This window comes from Juglans microcarpa x Juglans regia, chromosome 4S (genome assembly GCF_004785595.1).
Source record: "Juglans microcarpa x Juglans regia isolate MS1-56 chromosome 4S, Jm3101_v1.0, whole genome shotgun sequence".
Lineage (NCBI taxonomy): Eukaryota > Viridiplantae > Streptophyta > Magnoliopsida > Fagales > Juglandaceae > Juglans > Juglans microcarpa x Juglans regia.
This window is the reverse complement of record NC_054601.1, coordinates 11411980-11432857: the sequence shown is the minus strand read 5'-3', so window position 1 is coordinate 11432857 and position 20878 is coordinate 11411980. Positions and strand designations below refer to the sequence as shown.

Here is a 20878-nt window from a genome sequence, read left to right as displayed (position 1 = left end):
TTTGGAAAAGGCACCAACAATGCAAGCATAGAATTGAAATTTTCAAACAGATAGAATGGGTGCACGATCCCATAAATCACAATAGAGTTTATGAACGATATTAAGAATAGAACTAATGGAAGATAAACAAGGTAGTTTGCTCATTTTTCCTAATTGAAAACTCTCATAAAGAAAGGTGCCCTTATTTTTGTCTAAAATTTGAATAAGGCCATTGGAATGCATAACTTGAAGCGTAGAAGTTTGAAGATGCCCTAACTATTGATGCAACACTTCCTAAGTGACCGGTTGGAACCGAGTGGAGAAGTGCATTTTAATGGGTGGGGGACAAAATATAAAGATTACCCTTGTGATGCCCATTTAGCGGTGTGCGGTTGGTCACCCATTCCTTGAGAGAGAAACCAACACCATAATATTCACAGGCATAAGGATAATCAGATGTTAATTTCTAAAAGATAAAAGATTTTTTGCTAAATCAGGGACAAGCAAGACATCTTTAAGCATAATACAAGAATCACCAGAACCAATATGTGAAATTTCATGAAGACCACCATCACCAATAAGTACTGCATCATTACCAAGATAGCAACGAAGGTTGTCAAGTATACCTGAGTTACCTGTCATGTGAGCAGAGGCACCCGTGTCGGTTGGGTGACTCATGCAGCTATGAACGCATTTCAAACCTTTGCAGTAGAGGCACCAATTCTCCATAAGTCGACATAGGAGTTTAAGCATGGATGTAGTAAAAGTTTCATACTTCAAATCGAGACTATTAAGGAGGGAGAAAACTCTCATTTTATCACTATTTGGTTGACCGATTGTAGCAAGTTGCTCATCGCACACACATTTGAAATCTCAAAGATGTTTTGCTAGTAGTGTTGTGGCTTCCTTCCATATGTAAGAGAGCTGCTGGGTCAACTGAAATTCCCTCTCGTTTTGGGCGTAAGACTCTTGAAGGGCTTGCTAAACCTAGTGTTATGTGTCCAGGCCGATGACAAACGGAGGGATTCTTTTGAGAGTGTGCAGATAATCCAGTAAAGAAAAAATGATCACATTTACGCCATTGGAGGTATGTTGGATCAAACTACCGATAATCTTTTTGCAACAATCAAACTTATATCTTTGCAAATAGTTACAATTGTAATGAAATATTTTCGTTTCAAAATTATCATTGCAGTTAGGCATATGAACTTAGTTCCCAACGATTTTAATTATTATACCGAAGAGCTTTATAATTCTTTGGAAATAGGAGGAATATAACAAAAACAATTTGCTATTTTTAATAACATTTAGTATCATTAGTACTTATAAAAGAATTGTTAGAATATTGAAACATCTTTGATGAGGAAAGCATTGAGGGAGCTTACATGTTACAACTTGCAATGGATATGTTCTGCATTTATTTGCTATCATGGACGACAAGAAAAATTACTAGTTTGTTTACCATCACATGTTACAACTTTCTTGTATATTGTATCGTGTTAATCTTCGAAGAACTCTGAAGATTCCAAGTGGAATAATGTTTAAAGAAATCTAAATTTTTGTAAGAAAATATAATGAAATAAGGGAGTTATTGCTTATATTTGTCAAAAATTAAAGGATGTTCTTTTTTAACTACCAACCTTATCCTCTATCTCCAGGATTTTGCTTGCAATGTATACAAGCTTTTTTTTCAGGTATTCTTTTGAGTTCAGCTCCACTCAAGTATACACAATTAATTAACCAACTAGTGCTTTTATAAGAAGCTTTTTCTATCGTCACTTCACAAGATAATTTCATTATAGGAAGGTGTTTAAGTTTAATATACTTGCAAAAAAATATTTTCCAATGATATTAACATGGTTGGTTGGTATGGACTTATTGCTTATATTGGGAAATGGCATTAAAGTCGTTACATTAATTGTAGGTTAAATGCTCGTGAGGTTGGGAACCCACGGGGCATTCGGACCCTCTGTGATATAGTCAAGAGGGAAGGGCCGGACGTCTTGTTCTTGCAGGAGACTCGCTTATCTACTCTAGAAATTGATTCCTGTAAGTATAAGATAGGTTTTACAAATTGTTTGGTTGTTAGTTTGATTGGTAGGAAAGGTGGAATTGCTCTTTTATGGCATTGTGATGTTAATTTGTCTATAATCAATTACTCCTCTAATCATATTGATGCTATTATTAAATATGTTAATCTGTCTGTGGGGCAATGGTTTTTAACTGTTGTGTATGGGTTTCTTGAAACACACCTGAGACATTGTACATGGAGTTTACTTAGATCACTTAGCCGTGTGCATGGAGAGGCATGGCTGGTTATGAGAGATTTTAATGAGTTACTTTTTTATCATGAGAAGCAAGGAGGAAAACCTAGGCTTGAGAGGCAATTGTCTGATTTTCGAGAGTTCATTGACGAATGTGATTGAGAGATTTGGGGTTCTTGGGTAATAGTGAAAGTCTGGATCGATTTTTAGCAAACTCTGGCTGGTGGACCTGCATTCCTAATTTCAAAGTTCATCATGGGGTTGTCTCTTACTCTGATCATTCACCAATTTGGGTAAATTTGGAAGGGGTAGATGTGCCTTCTAGAGTTCAAAAAACTTCTCGTTTTGAGGCTATGTGGGTAGGTGCATAGGCCTGTGAAGATATTATCAAGGGAGTTTGAGGCATTAATCCAGGATTGTGGTAAACAACTTGGGAATTGGAATAGGCATGGATTTGGACATGTTCAAAGACGGCTTAATGAAGCTCAGACCAAATTGAGGAATTTGCATGAGGAAGATTCTGTAGGGGTTAGTGGAGATGCTATGAATCTGACAAGAGAGGAGGTTCAAGTTTGGTTGGAAAGAAATGAAGTTATGTGGCGTCAACGATCTAAGGCATTGTGGCTTAAAGAGGGGGACACTAATACTAGGTATTTTCAAATGAAAGCTTCTCAAAGATGGAAGAAAAAAAAGATTGCGAAGATTCAGGATGGCAATGGTTAATGGCAGGAAGGGTCTGAGAGGGATAGGGTCATTCTGAATTATTTTCAGATCCTATTCACAAGTGCTAATCCAAACGGTTCCTTGGAATTTTTAGACCCTTAACTAGCAAAGTTTCTGCTCAGATGAATATGGAGTTAATTAAAGAATTTCATGCTGAAGAGGTGAAGGTCGCACTACAGCAGATGAACCCTACGAAGGCACTGGGCCTTGATGGGATGTCACCAGCCTTTTTTTAGAAATATTGGGACGTGGTTGGCGACTCTATTATAGCAGCAGTTCTTCAAGCTTTAAATTCAAGTGTTTTCCCTAACTCTATAAACCATACACATATTACACTCATTCCTAAAAAGAAGTTTCCCATTAAAGTGAGTGATTATAGGCTGATAAGTTTGTGTAATGTGGTTTACAAACTTATTGCTAAGGTTCTCTCTAATAGATTGAAAACAGTTTTATCCAATATTATTAATGAGAGTCAGAGTGCTTTCATTCTGGGGAGTCTTATTTCGGATAATGCACTAATTCAGTATGAATTGGTGCATTATCTCAAACAAAAAAGGAAATCGAAAAAGGGTTTCATGTCTTTAAAGTTAGATATGAGTAAGGCTTACAAAGAGTTGAGTGAAGGTTGATAAAATTTGTTATGGAGGTGATGGGTTTTCATCAGAATTTTATTGCCTTGATTATGTGTTGTGTCAGGTCTGTGTCTTTTTTAGTTTTGATAAATGGAGAGGCTAAGGGTCCAATAGTACCATCTAGGGGTCTAAGATAAGGGGACACACTGTCCCCTTACCTATTTCTTCTTTGTACTGAAGGGTTGATCTCTCTTTTGAGAGCTGCTGGTTTAAGGAAGGATATTTCAGGCTTGAAAATCTACAGAGGGGCTCCCAACATAAATCATTTGCTTTTTGCGGATGATAGTATTATCTTCTGTAGAGCTAAAGTGGAGGAGAATAAGAGAGTAGAAGATTTGTTGGCTAAGTATGAAGTTGTTTCTGGTAAGAAAATTAACAAGGAAAAGACTGCGATGGTGTTCAGTGGTAATGTGAGTGTTGAAACAAAGGCTGAGATAAAAAAACTTGTGGCATAATGGTGAGATCCAGCAATATGAGAAATATCTGGGGTTTCCACCTGTCATTGGGAGATCTAAGACTAGGGATTTTCAATCTATAAAACAAAGGGTGTGGCACAAACTCCAATCTTGGAAAGAAAAATTATTGTCACAAGGGGATAAGAAGGTCTTGTTAAAAGCTGTAGCTTTTTCGATCCCAACTTATACCATGAGTTGTTTCCTACTTCCTTCTAATTTGTATAAGGAGTTGGGTCAAGATGAAAACAAGGATGGAGGTTATCTCAAGATGAAAATTCCTTAATGCATGAACTGTTCAAGGCCAAATATTTTCCCAATATTTGTTTTATGCAAGCTGGTCTGGGTAGAAACCCTTCCTATACTTGGAGGGGTATTTGGGAGGCTCGGAAATGGTTAGTGGCTAGGTGTAAGTGGTGTATTGGAGATGGTAGGTCAGTCAATATTTGGCAAGATCAATGAATACCAGACCACATTTCTTTACTGGCAGAAGGGGCTGTAATAATGGCAAATTCAAGGTCTGATACAGTAGATTCCCTCTTTGTGGCTCACGATAAGGTGTGGGATATTAACAAGTTTAGATCTCTCTTCAATCCAAATATAATGGCTGACATTCTTAAGGTGTTTTTGTGCCCAATTGAAATGGAAGATAGAATCGTTTGGCCTCATGAGAGGAATGGCCAATTTAGTATTCAAAGTTGTTGTAGGTACATTCTTGCTCAGATTGGTACCCAGTTTGCAGAGACATCAAATGTATAGACTCAACACATCCTTTGTAAACACTTGTGGAAGATGAAAGTTCCCAATAAGGTCAAAATTTTTGCTTGGTGTGCCTGTAAAGATGGCTTACCCACTAGACAACAACTAGTCAAGAAGCATGTTTTATCTGATGGCACTTGCAATTTATGTCTTAGTGAACTTGAAACTCTTGCACATGCTGTGATGAGTTATAATGCTATTCATAAAATGTGGGAATTGTATTTACCTACTGTCTCAATTGCTAATAACATGTTAGTTATGGATGTGGCCTTGCAGTTTTGTGAGAGGAAACTATATGATCAATTGGCTACTTTCTTTTATGCTGATGTGGAGCTTCTGGTTTCAAAGAAACAAGTATGTGCATGAGAATGTAATGCTCTCTCCAAAGCAAGTGGCCGATAATGCACTGACTACGCTGCACAGTTTTGACAAGGTGAAATAGAAAACTTGGATACAACTTAAGAATCATTACATATGTCAACATTCTCATACAGATTGGTTGAAATTAAATGTAGATGGTGCAGTATTTGCTGAGCTGGGGAAAATTGGCATTGGTGTTGTATTAAGGGATGCGTCAGGTACTGTTATTATGGCTGCAAGTAAATTTGAATGTGAAGTTGATGATACAGAATTAAACTATTGAACTGTTAACCATTTTTTGAGGTATGCAATTATGTGCTACAATGGGAATTTCAAAGCTTGTGGTGGAAAACGATAGTTTGCTTATTATTGAAGCCTTACAGGATGACAATATGAGTAATTCTATGCTTGGCATGCTATATCATGAAATTCAGACCTTATCATCTTGTTTTGGTACTTGTAGCTTTTCACATCTCTACAAAAATGGTAATATGGTTGCTCATAAGTTGGCTATGAATGCTTTCATGGATGATAATATTAGTTTATGGTGGGATTGTATTCCAAACTGTATTTCTCAAGCCTTATGGTTTGATAATTGTTTCTAATCATTTTCCGTGGATTAATGAAATTATCATTTCTATACAAAAAAAAAAAAAAAAATTGTATGTTGAAAAAGTTGTAAAGGAGCTAGAAGATTCCAAGAATATGATTTTCAGACTGATTAGGTATTTTAGTCATTTTAGGCATATTTCAATATATAGTTAACGCAACACTTTGTCTCACGTTCTAATTTGATTCTGTAGAGTCGAAGTCAAATCGTGATGCTTCCTTGAGGATCTTGAATGGCCTGATGTAGACAATAACTTCAGCCTGTAGTCTTGAAGTATATATGAAGATCGATGCATATCAGGTTACTAGTTTGCATGATTGCTAATAACATATATAGTTGTATTGCAACCGTGGTTTTATTGTCAGTAGGTTGGTGATCTGTTAGTAGCTCACCTTTGTATGTAATTAGGTTTCTTTAAAGAAGTCTTTATTCTCAGCTATGATATCTTTATTTTGTAAACTTAATTTTTCTAGAATTATTTATAAAAACACTGTGGAAAGTTATTATGAACTGGGTAGTAAAGGAGTACTATTGCAACCTGAAAATTCCAAGCAGTGGTATAATTTGTACATGCAGTCACTATTAAAAATTCTAAGCATATATGCTTGCTGCATAATTGGTGATTGGTTGTCTTGAAGTGTTGGGATTAAATGATAGACTTGTAATGGAGTTTGATGGAAGTATGATGATGGTCATGTGGGTTTCTAAATGATGGACAGATTAATTTGTATATATATTTCCTGTATTGTGTATAGATGAAATTTGAGGAAGCCATATCAATGTATATTTTGGTGGATTGTATATTTATGTTTGGTTTGGATTGTGCATGTATAGAGAAATGGTATTGTATGAAGAATGGTGTTGTACATTTGTAGTTGAATGTCATGGTGAAGTAGGATTATTTGCTCATGTAATCAATGTATCAATATTATATCAATATTCTATTGATCCTCAAAAGTCAGTTTTGGACATGGTCTTGCAGTTATGTAATAGAAAACTACATGATAAGTTGGCACTTTTCTTTGTTCTAATGTGGAGTTTCTGGTTCCGCAGAAATAAGTTTGTGCATGAGCAATTAGTCCTAACTCCAAAGCAGGTTGCAGGCAATGCTTTGACTTTGCTACACAGTTTTGATAAAGTACAGCAGAAAAATTGCTCCCAACTTCAGACACATTATAAATGGCAGCACCCTCCTATGGATTGGCTAAAACTAAATGTTGATGGTGCAATATTTACTGAGATGGGGCAGAGTGGTGTTGGTGCGGTTCTACGGGATACAGTAGGTAAGGTTCTAATGGCAGCAAGCTTAACTGAGTGTGAGGTTGAAGACATAGAGGCTATAGAACTTTTGGCCATATTCTGAGGTATGCAATTATGTGCTACAATGGGAATTTCAAAACTTGTGGTGGAAAGTGATAGCTTGATCATTGTTGAAACTCTACAGGATGACAGTATGAATAACTCTATGCTGGGTGTGTTATACCATGAAATTAAAAAATTGTCTTCTTGTTTTAGATTTTGTAGCTTTGCACATGTATATCGGCAGGGGAATATGGTAGCTCATAAGTTGGCTAGAAATGCTTTCAATGTTGAAAGTATTAATTAATGGTGGGATTGTATTCTAGACTGTATTCTCAAGTCTTATAGCTTGATAATTGTCTATATTTATGTTTCCAGTTGATTAATGAAATTATCTTTTCTATAAAAAAAAAATATATATATATATATATTATATTTGACATTTTTTTGCATGTTATCTATGTTCGATTCTTTTTTAATTATTATAACACGTGAATCAATATGTATGAATTGATGATAAACTCTATCCCTAATGTGTGATATTGTATTTTCTTCTCTTATGCGATATTATTTGTAGAGAGATACATTTGCTGCAAATAGCTTTTTTTTTGTAGCAAATAACTGTTTGCAATCAAAGTATATTTCGTTATAAATAGACAGGCTCTTTTGCAACGAAATGTACAGATCGCGAATCCTATTTGCAACGACAATAAATCAATTCGTAACGATAAAATTTGGTAGCAAAAAGTGACAATTTGCAAAAATAAATTCACTAAAAAAAATATAGGCTATTGCAGCGATTTATTATTTGTTGAAAATAAAATCGCCGCAATAAATTAGTATTCTTGGCAATTTCTTGGTCGACGCGGCCTCCAAACCGAAACCTTTTTTGTTTTATCTTTTGCAGCGATTTTAAATCAAATTGTGGCGTAAAACATCGCCACATAAGGTATAAACCTTGTTGTGACTGACAATTTCGTTGGAATTGCGTTTTTAATGGTCAGGAGTCAAAACAGACGAAAATCAGATTTACCCCCTCACCCGTAACATTTCTCCCGTGCACTCCCAAATCCCGACTTCACCTTCTTCTCCATTTCTTCTTCTTCATTTTCTCCCTACCAGCACATTAAGCAAAACCCACTCAAAAAACCATCCTACCCGGTTGTCTCTGTAAGAATAAGAGAAATAGAAGGAATAAATGGTAGAAAGAAGAAGAAAAAGACATGGAATGAGGAAAGAGCAATGCTCAAGAATTGTATTGTGTCATACACTTTTACAGAGTGTTGCATGCAGCTTTATACTAAAAGAGGAAATAAAATCCTAACAAACTATCAGAATAAAACAATTACAATGAATTTGTACAGCAACGTAACAACCTTAGAATTTACATAAAGGTATATGAAACATCAACCAAATGAGGGTCCATATGGTAAATAAACTAAAGAATTATGATGTCTATTTTGCACATTTGATGAAGCCTGAGCTTGCACATCAGAACCTTTGATTTGTCCATGAGCAGCATCCTCTGCATGAGTTGGATCTTGAGTGATCTATTGTGTATGCTGCTCTAATACCCCCCATAAGATGGAAAATAGATGTTTACTATTTCCATCTTGGAAAGGTGTAAATATAGTGTATAAAAAGGTAGAGATTTGGTGAAAATGTCAGCAATTTGAGAGGTGGTGGAAAGATATGCAATTTTGATGCTGCCTTCTAAGATTTTATCTCGGATTAAGTGGCAATCTACCTCTATATGTTTGGTCCTCTCGTGAAAGACTGGGTTGGCCGCAATATATAATACAACTTGGTTGTCACAGAATAATTGTGTAGCTTGAGGGTGAGAGATAGAGAGGTCTGTAAGCAACTGTCTTAACCAAGTTAACTCAGTGGTGATGGAGGCTATGGCTTTATATTCAGCCTCTACAAATGACCTGGAAACCACAATTTGCTTCTTGAATTTCCAAGAAATGAGAGACTGTCCAAGAAAAATGCAATACCCAGTGATGGATTTTTGAGTGTCAGGGCATGTAGCCCAATCTGAGTCACAATAGCCTTGTAATTGAACTTCTGAAGTAGAGGATAAGAGAATCCCTTGGCCAGGTGAATTCTTAAGGTATCTTAATACCTTATAAGCAGCAGCAAGATGAGTTGCTGAAGAATGGTCCATGAACTGGCTGAGTTCTTGGGTAGGATAGCTTATGTCAAGTCTTGTGATTGTAAGGTAAAGGAGTCGACCAATGAGTTGTCTATAAGGGGTGGGATCAGGTAATGGGCTGCCACTTGATTTACTTAACTTGTGGTTCTGGTCCATTGGGATTTGGAGTGGTTTAGCAGCAAGCATGCTTGAGTCTGCAAGGATATCAAGGGTATATTTCCTCTAACATAAATGAATACCAGTAGGATTCCTAGCAACTTCAATGCTTAAGAAATATCTCAATGTACCTAAGTCCTTAATTCTGTAATGTTTGTTCAGAAAACCTTTAAGAACATAAATGGATTCAACTTGATTGCTGGCAACTACTATGTTGTCTACATAGACAACTAGTGCTGTAAACGAGGTGACAATATGATGGGTAAAGAGACTATAGTCTGATTTGGACTGAGTGAATCCAAATTGGATGAGGGAAGAGGAAAATTTGTCATACCACTGTCTCGAGGCCTGTTTGAGGCCATAAATGCTTCGGAGGAGCTTGCAAACTTGATGAGGAGAACCTTTATTGTATCCAGGTGGGTTTCTCATGTAGATTTCTTCTTTGAGTTCTCCATTAAGGAAAGCATTGTTGACATTAAATTGGTGAAGATGCCAACCTTTAATGGAGGCTAGAGCTAAGATGGTTCTGACTATCACAATTTTCACCACAGGTGAAAATGTTTCATGGTAATCCACTCCTGGTTGCTGAGTAAAACCTTTGGCAACCAGCCTTGCTTTCTTCCTTTCAATTGTGTCATTGGAATGGTATTTGGTTTTAAAGACAAATTCGCAATCTATGGGGACTTTTCCAGGGGTAGATCAGTAAGTGTCCAGGTGTGGTTAAGCTCTAAAACTTCAAGTTCAGCCTCAATTGCTTGACACCAATCAGGGTCCTTAACAGCTTGTTTAAAAGTATGAGGATCAATGTATGATGATATGGTAGCAGGAAAAAAAAAGGCATGAGATAAATTGTTATAAGAAATGAAGGAAGATAAAGAATGATGAATACCTGAAGAAGTAGCCATGTCCCCTGATTGAGAAGGTGAGATAGAAGAGGCCTGCTGACAATGAAAATCCTGAAGATATTGAGGGGCAGTTCTGGTTCGAGATGATTTTCTAAGGATAGATGGAGGGGGAGAGGGTAATGAGTCAGGTGGATGGGGAGACGGTAATGAGTCATGTGGAGTAGATGGAGATGAAGGAGGTAGTGAAGCAGGTGGAGTAGGTGGAAGGGAATGAGGTAATGAGTCAGGTGGGGGTGGTGGAGAGGGAGAAGAGAATGAAGTTTTTGAAGGAATAACATAATTGTTATTGGAAGAGGAGCAAGATGGAAGGATGTTTGAAAAGGGGGTTGTATGGGTGAAGAAGATAAGTTAGGTTGGTGAAATGGAAACACATATTCATTGGTCACATCTCTGGATATGAAGACTGTTTTAGAGTGAAGGTCAAGGAGTTTATACCCTTTCACTCCAAATGGGTAGCCAAGAAGAACTCAGACTCTTCCTTGAGGTTCAAAGGGATAAGGTGGAAGCAAAACATAGGCAGCCAATGATTCTCATATGAGAATATGTAGGAGGGGAATGGAAAAGAAGTTCATATGGTGTTTTGTTGGAAAGCAAAGGGCTAGGAACACGATTGATAATGTACGCAACAGTTAGAATGCAGTCATTCCAGTAAGAATTAAGAAGGTTTGCTTGAATCTTGAGTGCTCTGCCTATGTTAGAAGATGTTGATGTTTTCTTTCAGCAACCCCATTTTGTTGAGGGGTTGCCACACAGGTTTTGTGATGAATAATGCCTTTCTTATTGAAGAATTCTGTCATTTTGAACTCAAGGCCATTGTCACTTCTCAAAATTTTTATTTTTGCATGGAACTGTGTTTTAACTAAATTGTAAAAGGCTTCAATGCATGATCTGGTGTGGGATTTATGTTTAACCAGGTAGATCCAAGTACTCCTCGAAAAGTCATCTATGATGGTGAGGAAGTATTTGGTTCCATCATAAGCTTCAAAAGAATTGGGTCCCCAGATGTCACAATGTATAAGGTCAAAAGAGTTACTGCTTTTATGTGTGCTAACAGGAAATGGCAATATGTGGTGTTTTGCAAGGGGATAAACTTGACATGGGTTGGTAACAGAAATTGTAGAAACATGTCTTTTATTAGATGGGTCTACTATTACATATAATTTAGAGATGGGAGTATGACCCATTCTACAATGCCAAATATCAGAAACCTGATTAAATTTGTGAGAAACAGCAGAAACAGAAATTGTCTTTTGTAAGGAAATTGAAAAATAATAAAAAAGAGCTGATGGGGAAATTGGTTCTGTGAGCAGGTGGTATAAGCCATTCTTAATCTCACTCATGCCAATTGTGGTCCATGTCAAAAGGTCCTGAAAAAAACAAATTTGTGAAAGGAATACAAAACAACAAGAAAGGGAAGATGTTAGTTGTTTAACTGATATCAAATTGAAACTAAAAGAAGGAACACAAAGGACATTGTGCAAAATTAATCTAGAAGTAATGTGAACTGTGCCTATATGAGTTACTGGTGCAGATTGTCCATTGGGAAGTTTAATAACAAAGGAAACTTGAGATGTTATAGAAGAAAATGTGAGGTGTTACAGATCATGTGATCTGTAGCACCTGTGTCAATTATCCAAGAGAGGTGTGTGCTTGTGCTATCTAATAGGATGAAAGAAGTAAAAGGAAAATGATTACCATTCATGGTAGATGAAGGAAGACAATCTGTTTGGACAATATTAATTGAGTGATTAGCAATTGAGGCCTCCTTTGACTGCAATAAAGAAATGAGTTGATGGTATTGATCTTTGGTAAAGGTGGGAGGGTCATGGGATTGTTTTTCTGTATCCAGGATGGTCATATGAGCTACATGAGCTGGATCTTGAGTGATCTTGCCATGGAATTTGTGTCCAGCTGGGTAACCATGCAACTTATAGCACTTGTCTGCTATGTGCCCAGTCATATGGCAATGAGTGCAGGTGGGGGGCTTGGCATTGCCTGCTTTGAAGCAAAGTTCTAGGGTATGACCTTGAATTTTGCAATGAGTGCAAAATGATCTTTCACGTTTGGTCTGTTGTGATGGCTTGGAAAATGGTTTGTAATATGGTTATTTGACAGCAAAAGCCATGGAATCTGGTGAAGGGAGAATGTTAAGCATATTATGCTGCATTTCTTGCTGTTGTATCATGGAGAAGATTTTGTTTATAGAAGGTAATGGGTCAAGTAGCATGATCTGGTGACGGGTGGTAGTGTGTCAGTCATTGAGACCCATAAGAAATTGGATAACACAATCCCTTCCATATCAATTAAGGATAATGAGTTTGCTACAGGTACAATCAGGCAGAGGGTCACATAGGAGAAGTTCATCCCAAATTGTTTTAAGCTTGCCATAATAAATGCTTACTGAATCATAATCTTGTTGTAAGCATGTGAGAGCTTTCTTGAGCTGAAAAATTCGATGCCCATTTTGTTGGGTGAATCTTTCTTTGAGCTCACACTAGATCTGTTTTGCATCATCCACTAAGGCAATGTTGGACTTTAGGCTTAAATTGATGGAATTGTGAATCCAAGAGACAACAAGATCATTGCATCTCTCTCTAACAATATAAAGAGGGTCTGTAGGGTCTTTAGGTTTGGTTAAGCTTCCATTGATGAAGCCTATTTTGTTTTTGACACGAAGAGCTCAACACATAGCTCTTGACCAGGTAATGTAATTCTCATTGTTGAGAAGGTCAGGGACCAAAGGAGAGAGGGGTTGTCTCCATGGTCAAGGCGATATGGATTGGTGATGTTAATGAAATTCAAAAAATGGGACTTGGGAGATTCAGTAGTCATTGCAAGATATATTTACGCAATGGCTCTTGATACCATGTAAGAATAAAAGGAATAGAAGGAATAAACGACAGAAAGAAGAAAGAAAAGACACGGAATGAAGAAAGAGCAATGCTCAAGAATTGTATTGTGTCATACACTTTTACAGAGTGCTGCATGCAATTTTATACTAAAGAGGAAATAAAATCCTGACAAACTATCATAATAAAATAATTACAATGAATTTGTGCAGCAACGTAACAACCTTGGAATTTATATTATATATGAAACATCAACCAAATGAGAGTCTATATGATAAATGAACTAAAGAATTATGACGTGTTTTGCACATTTGATGAGGCCTGAGCTTGCACATCAGAACCATTGATCTGTAAATGAGCAGCATCCTGTGCATGAGCTGGATCTTGAGTGATCTGCTGTGTATGCTGCTCTAATAGTCTCTACCACTGAAAACCACCACCAACAGTGGAGACTCCACCGATTTGGCGACCGGAAGCAAAACCCACTCATCATCGTGCATTACTCGCGATTTAGAGGTTCCAGCTCGTAAAGTGCGATTTTTGAAATCGATTAAGCTGCCGTTCGACATCAAGCAAGACCACTTTGCCTAGTAGTAGTGGGTAATCCAACTCGCCTCCTCCCCGTCGTCTCCTCCACTCGGTTGGAGTCGATTACTGTTGGTAAGATACTCTGTTTTTTAAGTTTACGTTCTTAATGAAACCGTTTAGGTCAAGTAGAAACACTAGTGGTTTGCTCTTTCAATTTATGCATAAATTGCCTATGTGTTTGTGTATATATAATGTAACTGTGGAATTCTTATAATGTATTTTAAAATCAATATAAACAATCCTATGTTAGACTGACTACATTAACAAATGGTTAAGATTTTGGAACCGAAAGTATGGTGGAATTCAAAGCTGGATCCCAAACAGCTTTGTGGTGGCGTTTAACTCATTGACCTATATAGTACTATCAGTTGTCTGGGTCAGGCCCATGGCCTCAATTGGGGAAGAAAAACAGAGTAATTTGTCACAGACAAACTTGACTGTTGCCTTGACAGCACATTGGTTGGGATGCATTTGCAGAGCTTGGCCTTTGCAGCAACTTCTTTTTCTTAGTTTTCATTTATAGGTTTGGAATCAATGTTTTTCTCAAGGTGGAATTGATTTTATGCTCTTAAAAATGTCAACTTTGAGATGGTCAGGTTCTATTCTCTTGAAGCTTTGAGAAACACTAGTATAAAACAATTACAAATTGATCTCACTTGATGTGTTGAAGTCAGTTTGATATTTCTTTATATAAAACTGGTAGAATGGCTAAGGAAGATGAAACGATCAAAGGGGGAAAATTGGCCTGATTTTAAACTTCCCCAAAGTTTAAAATCAGTTTCTTTCTTAGACTTAAAAGTCTAATCTCCAACCGAAATATACATGAGAACATCGGTTCGTACAAGAAAAAATAATCACCAATGTTCCACCACCCTCAAATGCCACTCGCCACATAATATGGGAAACACATGATAAGCCCTTGAATTTAAATTGTTGTGATTTCAAATATCTCCTTTTCCACTACGCTAATTTTCAAAGAGCAATTAATTCATGTAATCACAGGTTTGAAACATTCTATTTATGTCTTTATATATATATATATATATATATATATAAACTTTTCTAGGTGAGAGACTCCTAGAAGGCCTTGAAAAAACTCCAAGGTTCCAAAATGTCTGAAGTAGCCTTAACCATGAAAGCAGAATATCTAGAGTTCTTTAGCCCACCTATATTGGTAGGAAAACCTAAACTTTGAACTATGGTCAAATAGGTTTTGGGGCCTAGCAGTATCCAGATTCCTTGGCATATGGAAAGATTAAAGGATTGAATCCTCAAGTCCTCTTTAGCAACTACTTCTATAGGTGTTGTGAGAGGCCATGTGATCAGCTCAGCTTGCTACCAAAATTACTCTTCGCAAAAGAAAAAAAGTTAGGCTTACTGTTCTAAATCCATATCCTTTCTACTCTGTTGGCATTCTTATTCTATTTACTTAAACATAGAGGGTACAGGCCTAGTATGAGAAATGCCAAATACAATGTTTTTTTCTGTCCTATCTGAGGATTTTTTTGGCAGTGATATGCAAGGCACATACATGGAAGGCCCCATTCCTTCTAACATATCCAGGTTGAAGAACTTAGAAGAATTGTGAGTATATTTTCCTTTCCTGGACATTAATTGAGTAGAAATGTGAAATCTGAAGGATGGTACATTTGATTTGTACTGATCTGTCATGTTTATCAGGAGGATATCTGATTTGAAAGGATCAAGTATTGGATTCCCTCATTTCCAGGATCTGAAAAAGTTAAGATATTTGTGAGTTATATATAAATGCTCAATCTTTTAAGCAAATATTAATCTTATCATAATAAGCTGTGCCTTTTGTTTTTGTTTTGTTTCTTAAATTTATTGAATTGTTTCTCTTATTTCTGTGCTCTCAGGGTGCTTAGGAATTGCTTAAATATCACTTCTTCAATCCCAGTTTGTATTGGAGAGTTGACAGAATTGGAGATGTTGTAAGTTGTTTAAAATGGACTAATTATAAAGATGTTTGGATTTTGAAGTTATTTTTCTTTGTCCTGGGTGAATACATTTTTCTTTTGGACTTCTGTGAATATAATGCATCTAATATTGTTAACTCTTAGGGGTTGGCCAAGTGGTAAGGTCTTGGTCTTGCATCTAATATTTTTCTTTGCTTGTTCAATTGCTGTTTGTAACCATAAATTATGTTTTACTCTTAGAAACTTCTATTGAAAACCAAAAAAGATATGTGAAATTTGAGTTTACTGGAATGAGCCTGAAACTTTCTACATAAAAATGTGTTATACGAATAGGTGAAGGCTAGGTACACATATTCACAGGATACTTTAGAAGCCAGAAGTAGAGCATATTTGATAACCCAGCAACAATATTGGTGAAGAATATACTGAGGTTGATTAAGATTTCATGCTATATGCATGTAATGGGTTAGGACCCTAAGATTTGTGTACACTTCGCAATCCACTTGTATGCTAGTTGACTAGTGAACAAAAGGATCCCAGCACATATTTGAGAAGTTTTAACTGCTTACCATATGAACTATTATATGGAAATAGTGAAGTTTGGAAATGTTTCCATTCCTTTCATGAGCTTTGCCACCTAATTCAGTTACTGTCCTATACCATGCAGTATTATTCGTTGACAGAATGTTTTACTGTTCTGTACGATTTGGTTACTTTTAGCTCAAAAGTGATTTTACTCCATCGAGGAAAATGAAGGAAATATATTTTAAAATACATTTTTGATTAGACTAAATTCATTTACGTTGGGACCGACCAGATGATGGTCTTGGTTTGTTGTACTAGGGTGAAATTCGAGTGAGTGTGTGCAGAATGTATCTAGTTTTTGTGTTTTACGTGTAAGGATAATGGTTTTTGCAATTGTCACTATATGCAAGATGCAATATATAATCATGTATGATTGGATAGGTTGGTGGACAAAACAGTTTCTATAATTGCCATTGTATGAGATGTGTAATTACTTTTTTATTGGCTAGGGTGGTGGAAGGTCCGCGCAGTTGGGGGTTTCCTTTGCTGACTCAGATGCCAAGTATATAGGGAGGGAAAGTATGCAAGAAGCAGTGCATGTGAAAAATTTGGATATGAGGTATAAATGACTATGTACTTGATCTGTTGGTATCTTTCTATTTTCTCATCAAGTACTGGTGTTTATATCTGCTATCATCACAAAAAAGATACTGGTCTTCTTAATTCAAATGGGACAATTTTTTAACATGCAGCAAGAATTACCATTTGTTTATTTGGAAACTCATCCGTGTGATGTACAATATTTACCCATGTTAGAGGAGAAGTTTGTTTTTTCCCAATCATTATTATATTGTGCTACTTCTCCTTACATTGTTGGTGGTTTTCATATTTTTGAATATGTTGTAGCCACACTCTTTGCACCAAGTGAATAAACCATTGACCCACATTAGCCTGGTTTGGGGGCCTGAATTTTCTTCTATGAAAAATAACTGGTTTGATGATGGGAATCAGGCATCCTAGTCCATTATCCCGTGGTTTAATTTATAGTTCAACTCCAGGTTTCTGCTGATTCATTCCCTTGAAATGAACACTAGTGAAACGCTTCACTAGTATTCATTTGATTTTTGGTTTGCATAGGTCTTTTTCTCTGATGAAAATTGTTTACCAGGGTGTCTTTAAATTTTAATATTGTGCTTTGGTTACAGGCTGCTCGAACCAGTTCATGATACAAGGATTAGATATTCAAACATCCTAGATTAATAATTGTATTCCACTAGACATATTGAATTCATAAATATAGTAGAAACCATCTGTTAGTAGTCATGTCCATTCTGTGATCAGCACTAATGAAGTCTTGGAATGAATTGTCGGGTGCAAAGATTATATATATATATATATATATATATATATATATATATAAAGAATGTATATTCTATGCATGCGAACCAGTGCATTTATAATGTATTTCCAGTTTCTTTTATTTTTTATTTTTTTCAAGGGAACATAAATTGTACTGCAAAATTCTCTCCATGTATGTCATAGAGTAAAAGGGATACAATAGTATTAAAAATCGACGGACTGATGTCCTCTTCTTTTGATTTTCCGTTTTCTCAAGCCATGTAAATGGTCACTATTCTGATTATAGTGAGTCTTTTTTGTGAAGTGGACCGGAGCAATCAATTTGGTAAGGATAGAGCAGATGGAAAAGCAATTATGCTCCATTGGATTCTGTCAGGTATGGAAAGAGCATATGTTAGTTTAGGATGCTAGAATGAATTAATTTTGTGAAAGACATTGGGGATAGTGGGCAACGATTTTCTCATTAGTCAGATATTTTCAACAAGATTACTGTCTGAGCATGCACAAAACCAAATTGAAATTATCCCATATGCTTTGGTTTGATTATGTAATAACAGAATAAAATCTTGTCCGGAAAAATAATTCTTATTGAACCGCCAAAAGGGGAAAACAACCATTTCACAGTAATATAGCCTCACTGTCATTATGTTTGCAAGCACACCCGCATTTAGTTACTTACTTCTAGAATGATATATAGTATATCTGAAAATATATATATATGGCTGGTTGATGGCATGAATCTCCAAGTGGGTCTTTTCAGCTTCTCTAAAGTAGTCAAAAACCAATTGACTAATTGACTTGTCTCCCCAATATTACACTGAAGTTGCTCTTCCTAAACTGGTAATTACTAAATATTATTTTTTTTTCCTAATCAATCAGCACATTACCTGTCATTATTGTGATGTATCAGAACTGAATCTCAGTCCCTGCTTGTATGTGGTCTTCTATATACTTGATTCAAAACAAGTACACTTAATTAATGACGTAACAACCATTTTTGGCCTTTTACTCAACTTACTAACCTAAGTTTTTAACCAATGATGTTGTGGGCACTAGAGGAAATATGGTTCCCTTTGAAGATAATGGTTAAGTTTCGTCAAATAAATTTAGGAAATGTACTTTCCATTTAGTGCTTTTCGGATTGCTGCCTAGGTCTTTTAGATTCAGAAATTTTCATCCTCCATATATTCCTGACCACCATTTTCAAAATTCCAAAGTCATAACTTGTGACCTCACCTTTCCTGCATGTCCTTTAATAATTGGGTGGGTTAAAATTGAAGAGGCCCATCTGGTTGGTTGAAAATTGAAATAGAATTTTACCCTGGCCTGTTGATATTCTTCATGTCATGGAGAAGTTTCTAATTTTTACGAGACGTTGCCGTGTTCCTCTAAACTTTGCGATTTTAGATTTCAAAGGTTCTCACTTTATTTATCAGAAAATATTTATTGTTGACTCAACGTTTCTGTGTGCCATCCCACCTGGAAAAAACATATTGAGGGAAGGAAATAGTTATTGTTTCTTGCTTCTTGATAATGAAGTGTTGGGATATAGTTAGCATGGATATTTTTGTTGAAGTTCTATGGATTTTTTCCAGGGTCAGCCTCTCTCTCTATTTTCTTCATCTTTATTAGATAAAATTTCTAAAATGCATCAAGTTAGAATAATATTTTTTTTTTTTTTTTGAGAAATATCCCAAGTTTTGATAATGAGAAACCTTATTCTAATCTTTTCTTCTCTTTGGGTTAGGATTTATTGTTATAGCTGTAGGGGTCTCTAGTTTTGTTTTCTTTTGAATTTAAGATTTGGCAGAGTATTATACTACCACATATAATGCCCTACTTGTTTGACTATTTTTTATTGTTGTCTGAATGAATATCACTACTGAATGGATTTTGCAACTCACTTCAAGTTTCTGGTTACATATTAATTTTCATAGTTGAATAACACAATATATGCCAGGTTTATTGAAGACCAAGACCTCAGAAGCTGATGGTGGTAAACAAAATGCGCAGCTTGAGGTATTTGTTGCCCTTTTTTAAGGGAGGGGGTGATATTGGTTCCTGCTCTGTTTTAGAATTGAATGGATTATCAATTAGCTATCTTACTTATAAGATTGTGGCTTGGTTTATCTGGATTTTTTGGTTTTAGTTTTTTTATTCTTCAGCATATACTATAGTCCTTTCATTTGAGTTAAGGAGATCATAATATGGTCATATTAGTAGTTTGAATCTTTTTTGAGTGTGTTAAAAGAACTATAAACCAATCCATAGGTAAGGTAAAATTGTGAAGCCTGCAAAACTTGGGTGGTTTGGAAATCCTCTTTGAACTTGTAGTGCATTGTCGATTGCTTTGTCTCTTTATTTCTCATAATATTTCATTTTTTGCAACATGGAGGCATATGGCAAGAACCTATAATTTGGATTTGTATTACATTGTATGGATGTGTACTATATTTTTTATGTATTCTATTTTTGTGCTTTTTTTTATTTATTATTTGTTAAAAACCCTTTCCAGCAAGTAAAATTTGTCGGGAATATTTTTTTTCATCCATGCAACTTATTTGCGGCGATCATAATGATAATTCATAATCGTTGAGAAAAATATCTATTTATTTGCGGGTATTTATTAAACTTTTGCGACGATATATATCTATCGCCGCAATTGACTTTTCTCACCGATTTAATGTTAAACAGAAATACTATTTTTGTCATTTTTTAGGACATTTGTGACGAAATAAAATCGTCAGTAAAAGTATATTTTACGGCAAGTTTTGCCTATCACTGAAATTGATCAGAAATAGAATTTTAATTTTTTCAAAAATGCAGCGAATTAAAAATCGTTGAAATTGGTCAATGCAACGATTATTGAAGATATTTGTGATGATTTTGAGCATTAGAAAAATCCTTTTTTTATAGGGAAAAAATTGATGGGATAAACAACAAGGCATTTGCGAGAGTAGGGCAATGACATGTCATCATTGCAAATACTCTTTTACAACGAAAATTGGTTTTGCAACAATTTTTTTCATTGCAAAAAGGTCAATCTTGTAATTTTTTTCCTTACAAGGCTACAATTTGTTCCCTCCACAAGTGATAGTTCCCGTGCCAATCGAAGGGTGACAAAGTTACTCATAGAGATCAGTGAGATGCAGGAAGCCATGAGTGGAGTAAGAGTCTTGCTCTCCCTTGGCTCTTGATACCCTAAACAGAATCGTGTGGCTCTCCCTTGGCTCTTGATACCCTAAACAGAATCGCACACGAAGTGTTTGTTAAAAAGTCTCTCACACCATGAGATCAGTCCATTGAGAGTCTTTCAATATATATAC

At 35.9% G+C, this 20878-nt stretch overlaps 1 long non-coding RNA gene across 8 annotated transcripts; it reads left to right on the top strand.

The window, feature by feature from the left end:
* The first annotated feature begins 7997 nt into the window (after positions 1–7997).
* On the top strand, positions 7998–20147 carry LOC121263518. Of its 8 annotated transcripts, none has more exons than XR_005940282.1 (7): positions 7998–8248; positions 13561–13803; positions 15609–15683; positions 16703–16812; positions 17857–17928; positions 19513–19571; positions 19948–20147. It is a non-coding gene; the product is annotated as an uncharacterized LOC121263518 (long non-coding RNA). The 8 variants fall into 8 exon arrangements; XR_005940280.1 differs by lacking the exon at positions 19948–20147 and adding an exon at positions 15244–15315 and having other exon boundaries at positions 19513–19937; XR_005940279.1 differs by lacking the exon at positions 19948–20147 and having other exon boundaries at positions 19513–19937.
* The last annotated feature ends 731 nt before the right edge of the window (positions 20148–20878 follow it).